At 40.3% G+C, this 7,757-nt stretch overlaps 1 pseudogene; it reads left to right on the top strand.

Annotated features, from left to right (window-relative positions):
• The first annotated feature begins 631 nt into the window (after positions 1 to 631).
• On the top strand, positions 632 to 3,947 carry LOC145545705 (hypoxia-inducible lipid droplet-associated protein-like; annotated as a pseudogene).
• The last annotated feature ends 3,810 nt before the right edge of the window (positions 3,948 to 7,757 follow it).

Below are 7,757 nucleotides of genomic sequence, written 5' to 3'. Positions count from 1 at the left end.
TAGAAGGCCAGTGCTGTATATTACTCACCATCTGAGAGGAAGCTCTCAATCATGTATTCCATGACAATAGCTTCAAATCCATGGTGCCCATCTTTCAGTTAAAGAAGAATTAAGTGAAGAAATGGAACAAATGGTGTTTTATGGATGTTGTTGCCATAGATAAGCTGCCAGAGTCGCTTTGTGATCTTAATTTAAAACATATTATAGAGAAGGGATACTTAGAGGCAGGAAGTAAGTGGTGTTCCATACAGCTAGCTAAACTAAATGAGAATGTGATTCTTAATGACTCTTGAGACAATGTTGAGGACAGAAGGATTATAATATTTTTGAAAAGAAGTGTGTAAATCCAACAAAAAGAGAAAAAGATGTTTTGTTTTCCTGTTTTTGGAGCCAGCGGGATTTCCAGCTGCATGAAATTTCAGGAAGTGATGTGACTATTTATTCAGTAATACTTTGCAAATTTCCTGGGAAATGATGAAATCATTCTGATGGCATTAAAATGGTTATTGAAATAGTATTTGCCAAATGTTGTTTCTTACCTCTTTAAACTATGTTAATTTATTTGAAAATGAAAGTAAAATCTTACCAAATATTTTCCATAGGCATTTTTTTCCAGGAGTGAAAATATAATATGAAAATTCAGATCACCAAAGCCAATCAAATTCTTGTTGAGTGCCTGCTATGTGCCAGGCATGGTGGTATTGGGAAAACACAAAGAACTAATTTTTTCTGTATTCATGATGCCTTGCATTAGAAAAAGAAATGTGCTTTAAAAAATTGGTATTGTTGCTTTACAGTGTTGTTAGTTCCTGCTGCATGCAGAAGTGAATCAGCTATATGTATACATATAGCCCTTCTCTCTTGGGTTGGTAGGTTGCAGATGTTGGAAGAGCGGTACTGAGGTTTCTGAAATCTCTTGGGTTTAGCAAGAAAGAACTCTGACAGTTTTGTGATGCCTTCCCTGGGCACAAAGCTCTGAGAGCAGTGGTGTTTGTTTGCCTCCTCTATATGCCCACAGTTCTTACCATGACTTCGTTATGAATGTGGTACTGATTCAGAGTTTTTGATTTTTTAAAATTTGACTCTCAAATCTGTACCTCTTGGTGCATTCTCTTTCCTGGATTGTAGATAATTTCCAACTTTCTATAGAACATCTCTCCTTAGATGTCTTGTGGGAACTTTTAGACATTGTGTCTCAAAACCGACTATGTTATTTTCCCTTGGCAAAGTGATTAGTTCTGTCATGTTCCCTACTTTAGTTCATGGCATCATCTTCATTCCTGTTTCTTCAGCAAGAAATGGAAGATTCCTCCTTGGCTCTTGCCTTCCCTTACTCCATTACGTCCAGTTGATAAGGAATATTCCATCAATCCAGAGATGAAGGAAGAGCGATGTTGATGAGATGAGAATTCAGAAGGATCAGGAACTGAAACTAAAAAAGAAATTCTTCCAAGTCTTGGAAACAGATTGAGCTTGATTTCTGAGCCAAATTTAACCATTGTGTATTCTTTTCTTATTTTCCAAATGCAAGTAAGATTATTTTATTGATTAGTATTATAGTAATAAGTGGGATAAGTTTAGATGTGTAATTTGTTAAAAGGAAAGTGGAATTTCTTGTCTTAGTGCAACTCTTGGGGTACTTTTTAGTCTCTCAAAAGGGAAAAAGTTGTATCAGTTCAGTTCAGTCGCTCAGTCGTGTCTGACTCTTTGTGACCCCATGAACTACAGCATGCTAGGCCTCAGTGTCCATCACCAACTCCTCGAGTTTACCCAAACTCATGTCCACTGAGTTGGTGATGCCATCCAACCATCTCATCCTCTGTCGTCCCTTCTCCTCCTGCCCCCAATCTTTCCCAGCATCAGGGTCATTTCCAACGAGTCAGCTCTTTGCATCAGGTGGCCAAACTATTGGAGTTTCAGTTTCAACATCAGTCCTTCCAATGAACACCTGGGACTGATTTCTTTTCGGATGGACTGGTTGGATCTCCTTACAGTCCAAGGGATTCTCAAGAGTCTTCTCCAACATTACAGTTCAAAAGCATCAATTTTTTGGCGCTCAGCTTTCTTTATAGTCTAACTCTCACATCCATACATGACTACTGGAAAAACCATAGCCTTAACTAGGCGGACCTTTGTTGGCAAAGTAATGTCTCTGCTTTTTAATATGCTGTCTAGGTTGGTCATAACTTTCCTTCCAGGGAGTAAGCGTCTTTTAATTTCATGGCTGCAGTCACTATCTGCAGTGATTATGGAGCCCCCAATAATAAAGTCAGCCACTGTTTCCACTGTTTTCCCATCTATTTGACATGAAGTGATGGGACCAGATGCCATGATCTTAGTTTTCTGAATGTTGAGCTTTAAGCCAACGTTTTCACTCTCCTCTTTCACTTTCATCAAGAGGCTCTTTAGTTCTTCTTCACTTCTGCCATAAAGGTCGTGTCATCTTCATATATGAGGTTATTGATATTTTTTCCGGCAATCTTGATTCCAGCTTTTGCTTCTTCCAGCCTAGTGTTTCTCATGATGTACTCTGCATATAAGTTAAATAAGCAGAGTGACAATATACAGCTTTGACGTACTCCTTTTCCTATTTGGAACCAGTCTGTTGTTCCATGTCCAGTTCTAACTGTTGCTTCCTGACCTGCATACAGATTTCTCAAGAGGAAGGTCAGATGGTCTGGTATTTCCATCTCTTTCAGAATTTTCCAAAGTTTATTGTGATCCACACAGTCAAAGGCTTTGGCTTAGTCAATAAAGCAGAAATAGATGTCTTTCTGAAATTCTTGCTTTTTCAATGATCCATCGGATGTTGGCAATTTGATCTCTGGTTCCTCTGCCTTTTCTAAAACCAGCTTGAACATTTGGAAGTTCACGGTTCACGTATTGCTGAAGCCTAGCTTGGAGAGTTTTGAGCATTACTTTACTAGCATGTGAGATGAGTGCAATTGTGTGGTAGTTTGAGCATTCTTTGGCATTGCCTTTCTTTGGTATTGGAATGAAAACCGACCTTTTCCAGTCCTGTGGCCACTGCTGAGTTTTCCAAATTTGCTGGCATATTGAGTGCAGCATTTTCACAGCATCATCTTTGAGGATTTGAAATAGCTCAATTGGAATTCCATCACCTCCACTAGCTTTGTTTGTAGTGATGCTTCTTAAGGCCCACTTGACCTCACATTCCAGGATGTCTGGCTCTAGGTGAGTGATCACACCATCATGATTATCTGGGTCATGAAGATCTTTTTTGTACAGTTCTGTGTATTCTTGCCCCCTCTTCTTAATATCTTCTGCTTCTGTTAGGTCCATACCATTTCTGTCCTTTATTGAGCCCACCTTTGCATGAAATGTTCCCTTGGTATCTCTAATTTTCTTGAAGAGATCTTTAGTCTTTCCCATTCTATCGTTTTCTTCTATTTCTTTGCACTGATCGCTGAGGAAGGCTTTCTTATCTCTCCTTGCTATTCTCTAGAACTCTGCATTCAAATGGGTATATCTTTCCTTTTCTCCTTTGCTTTTTACATGCAATTTATTTTAAAAATAAAAAGAGGTTTCACTGAGAGCTGCACTTTTATCTATGGAGAGACGTCTGGGTCAACATTTCATTAACTGACTTTCCTTCTGATTCCACACAACTCGTTATTACAGCAAGTGGGCCTCTCCTGGCCCTTCCTCCTGGAGGATCCAGACACCTTCCAGAAGCAGAAGGCAACTCTACTGCTCTGTTAAGGAGTGGGATCCTTGGAGCCACCGTGAAGCATATGTTGAACATCTATATCTTAGGTGGGTTGCTGGCCCTGTTCTCCATCTTCATTAAACTCATCAGTCTAATGGAAATCCCTGGAGGGTTTACTGGAGAGCCCATCTCCTGGGAGCTCCTGGACCACCAGAGGTCAGCTTCCCAACACAGAGCCCCCAAGGGCCTTCCAGGCCATCTGTCCAGAGTGGTGTGATAAGACCTCCCTGCACTGGCTACGACCTTTAGAACAGTGTCCAAAATACCTCCAGCTCTACCAGTTTCTGGGCAGGCAATCTCAGTGTCAGTGTTATCAGAGAACTAACTGTTACTAGGCCCTCAAAGGGCCTCTTCATCTGGATACTCTTTGTTCCGGAAAAAGCCCATTTTATCACAGATGTGAGTGGATCGCCTGTGGCTGTGGAATGGAGTGATCTCACTCTCTTCCCCAGTCTGACGTATGCTTTGATGTCCTGGGCAGCCTGGGTTTGTCTTCTCCTAGATGAGGACTTGTGCTGCAATTTTAGCTGTTGTGAGATGGTGTTATTTTCAACCCTACTTTCTAAGCATCTGCCAGGAATTCCTCTGGACTTGGGTGTCTTATGGTCAGTTTACTTGGTATTAAGCTTTTCTCTCATGAGAGCTCCTGTGTGTGCAGATAACAGTTAAGAGGTGTGAGCGTTGGCTGTAGGAAGGGGAAAGGTGGAGTCTTCTGTGTCCTGTTCTCATTTTTACAGTTTTTAAAGTTCTTCCTCCAACTTAGCAAGTCTGTATGTGGTTATTGGTCTGAAGTGGGCAGGGGAATGACCGTGCCTGCTTGGGACATGGGCATTTTGGCCACCATGTGGCTTAAGTAAGTTTCTCTAATGAAATAAACTTGAATGTATATTTCCAAAAAAAAAAAAAGAATCTTACAGGAAAAAAAATGACGTTTATAAATGTCTCTCGAATGCCAACTCTCCTCCTTATTCTATTACGATTGTCCTAGTTCAGTGTCTAGTTTTCCTCCTAGAGATAAGAAAGTCACTGTCCTCTAGTCTTTCTCATTATTACATTCTTCCTCAATCCTGATTAACTTTTATACTACAATCATCATTGTCTTTCTAAATCTGATCATGTCCTTCTTCTGTGGAAACTCCCTTCTTATATATAACATGCAATGATCTCTCCTTAGCTTAGAAATCTCTCATGGGTGGACCTGGTGCTTGTCCGCATCATTTCTCACTCTTACCCATCCCAAGCATCCCATTGGTTAAACACACTGAAGCTCTTGCTATTCCTGAGACTTGCCATAGTCCTTCACGACTATGTATCTTTGCAAGCTGTGCCTTCTGCCTGGGATGTCCCACTCATGCCCCTCAAAGTTGTATCAATCTTTTTTTTTTCCTTTCAATATCCTCAGAGTGCTTTGTATATGGTTTTCTAGATACAGGATCAAGTCCTAGGTCTTTATTTTTACTTTACTTATTTTTGGCCATGTACGGCATGTGGGAATCTTAGTTCCCCAACCAGAGATAGAACTTGGGCCCTAGCAGTGCAAGTCCTAACCATGGGACCACCAGGAAATTCCCCAGGGTGGAATCTTTTCCTGTCCTGTTTTTGAGGTGTAGGTCTGGCTGCCAGCATTCTGGAAGCCTAGGGCAGTAACCCTTCAACATGAAGATTTTTATGTCATCACTTTGTGACCTGTCCTCCCTCCACTGTGCTTTTTCAGAGACTTTCGGTTTGCATTTTCTGTAACAGACTTTCCGTCTTCTTCCAAGGTGCAGGAGTGGTACGTACTCCAGCCCTCATACCCACTTTCATGAACACTCTTTGCCTCTTTTATGGGATTCTGCAGTACCGCTGGTCATGGATCATATTTGTTCCTCATTTGAACCCACTCAACTTTCTCAGATATGATACATTGATTATCATCCATTCATTCTCTTTCCATATTCCAAAATTTTGTTAACTCTCATCAGCTACTGTATTCATTCTATTTCTGTTGTCCTGTGGATCATTCACTTTTTATTTATTAATCATTCTTTTTTAGTCCATTTATATTAGTATTTTCATTTTTTAAATCTTCTATTTGTTCAGTCAACCATGTTTAGTCAGAATCCATGCAGTAGTTGTCTAATTTTTCTCCTTGGCATATATTTATTTATTTTTAAAGGGATATGTGAGCATCAGAGAATAACAGTGACTGATTCATAGCATATAGTTATTGGGACAAGGAGCTTTTGAAATCCAGGCTTTGGCAAGTCTTTTGAGCTCCATCGTTCATCACACCCCCACATGTACACTATTATTCAGTCACACCAACCAACCTGTCGTTTGCTGTTTTGATGTTATTTTCTAAGAACAGTTGTTGGTTATGTTATCTGGGTTTGGAATCCTGTTTATCTAGCGTAGACCTCTCACTCTTTTTCTAAAACAGAGATTGATTTATTTTTGGCTGTGGTGGGTCTTCATTGCCGCATGAGATCTTTCTCTAGTTGCAGCAAGTGGGCACTACTCTTTGATGTGGTTCTTGGGTTTCTCATTGCAATGACTTCTTTTGTTGTGGAGAACTGGCTCTAGGCACGTGGGCTAGTAACAGCACGTGGGTTAGTAACAGCACGTGGGTTCAGCAGTTTCAGCTCAGGCTCTACAGCGCTGGCTCAGTAGTTGTAGTGCCTGGGCGTAGTTGCTCCTCCGCGTGTGGGATCTTCCCGACCAGGGGTCGCTTGCATTGCAAGGCTAATTCTTAACCACTAGACCACCAGGAAAGCCCTCTCACTCTTAAATTTGGTTTAAGTGCCCTTTATTTTGGAAGCACTTCCCTATCCAATCCCAGAGAGTGATTGATACAGTCTTTCTTTATCTTCCATCTAAATACCTTTGCTGGGTTCTTACAATGTCTTTGCCTTCTTAATTATAAGAGTTATCGGTGTATCATAATATAAGGTGTATATTTATTCCTACTGTTATGTTCCTTACCTGTACTACAAAGTAGCACTCAATACTCATTTGTTGAGTTGACGATGACCTGGAACTCTACTCATGGAAGTGATCTGTTTTCCGTCCTTTGGGAAGTCGGTCTTACTATGGATGCTTTCTTCACAGTTGCAGCCACTCTGTGGAGTCTAGTAATCAGATAAGAATCGGCAGAGAGTACACATACAAGTGAAATATGCGGTTAATGGGGTCATGTGGGTGTTATTCATTGTGGCGCAGGGCAGCTTGATAAGCCTTGCAAACACACTTTAGAAATTCTCAAGTCTATATACTGCAGGTGAGAAACATTTGCTATTGAAACAAGTGGCTAATTATTGAGAATTGGTTGATATTAAAGCAGTAGCCTCTTGTTCATTCTGTTATGCAAATAGGGAACACAGCTAAAAATATCATGAATGCTCTGAAAAAGCCAGTCCCAAAAAAGGCAATTAGTGTGAACACCTGGAAGCATATTTTACCAGGATGTATAAAGTAGGGAAATATCTTTAAGGTGGATATTTCTCTAAGCAATTCCCCTTTCCCTCTTCTTTGTCCCCACAACTTCAAGCACATGCTTAGAAATCTTAGATGTATAATTTCCAGGACCCAGGAAGGGAAATAGAGGCAACACAGTAGATCGTAAGAAGCATAGGCTCTGGGTTTAGGTTGCCTCACTTTGGGGCCCATTTTCAATGATACCAAGTGTATGACCTTCTCCAAGGTGGTCATACACTTTAGTACCCTTATGTATCTCATTTGTAAAACAGGATTAGGAAGAGATATCTTAGTGTTGTTGTAGGATTAAATGAGGTAATACTTACAAATCTCTTACAGAAATGCTTAGTATGTCCTATGCAGCCAATTATTTTTGTTTTTCCCATATTGTCTTGAGGTTATATATCAGTATTGATCTTTTTTCTAGGTGTGATGCTAAATTTTCATTTTTCCCCATAATTCTGTTACTGGTATGACCTATGTTCATACCAGTGACATAAAGAATTAGTGCCAAGATCCCCCAAGTGTGCTTTGTTGAATGCTTCTTAGTATTTGTAATCTCTACCTCCAT

This window comes from Giraffa tippelskirchi, chromosome 4 (genome assembly GCF_054371585.1).
Source record: "Giraffa tippelskirchi isolate mGirTip1 chromosome 4, T2T-mGirTip1v1.2.pri, whole genome shotgun sequence".
NCBI lineage: Eukaryota > Metazoa > Chordata > Mammalia > Artiodactyla > Giraffidae > Giraffa > Giraffa tippelskirchi.
This window is presented reverse-complemented; position numbering and strand designations above follow the sequence as displayed.